Here is a 795-nt window from a genome sequence, read left to right on the forward strand (position 1 = left end):
CCCTCCAAAGAGGATGACACAGCTAAGGCTGGACATCCAAGGCTTTAAACAAGAGGATAATGAATCCCTTTATAATGCCTGGGAGAGGTATAGAGGTATGCTAAGAAAATGCCCCTCTGAAATGTTTTCAGAGTGGGTACAGTTAGACATCTTCTACTATGGGCTTACAGAAAAAGCTCAGATGTCTTTAGACCACTCAGCTGGTGGATCTATACACATGAGGAAGACAATTGAAGAAGCTCAAGAGCTTATAGACACTGTTGCTAGAAACCAATATTTGTACTCTAGCAATGAGTTCTCTCCAAAAGAGGAAGTCATGGCAGTAGTCAATGACCCTAATCCTCAAGAACAGATAATTGAGCTTAATCAACAATTGCTCCTGATGACAGAACAGTTAGTAGACTTTAAAGAGATGCTTCATGAAACTAAAGTTGCTAACAAGAGCATAGAACTGCAGTTGAATCAAGCAAAATAGCAAATATCTAAACAGATAACAGAATAATGTCAAGCAGTTCAACTGAGGAGTGGGAAGACACTGAATACCACTGCTCAAAAGAGCAAAAAGCCAAACAAGGAACAATTGACAGAGGATAACCACACCACTGTTCAAAATCCCTCTGAGGACAATAAGAGCCCAGAGAGGAATGTTATTGGCGTTCAAACGCCAAGAAGGGAAGGAAAGCTGGCGTTAAACGCCCATTCCTTGCCCAGTCCTGGCGTTCAAACGCCAGAAAGGGAAGGAAAGCTGGCGTTAAACGCCCATTCCCTGCCCAGTTCTGGCGTTCAAACGCCAGA

This window comes from Arachis duranensis, chromosome 4 (genome assembly GCF_000817695.3).
Source record: "Arachis duranensis cultivar V14167 chromosome 4, aradu.V14167.gnm2.J7QH, whole genome shotgun sequence".
NCBI lineage: Eukaryota > Viridiplantae > Streptophyta > Magnoliopsida > Fabales > Fabaceae > Arachis > Arachis duranensis.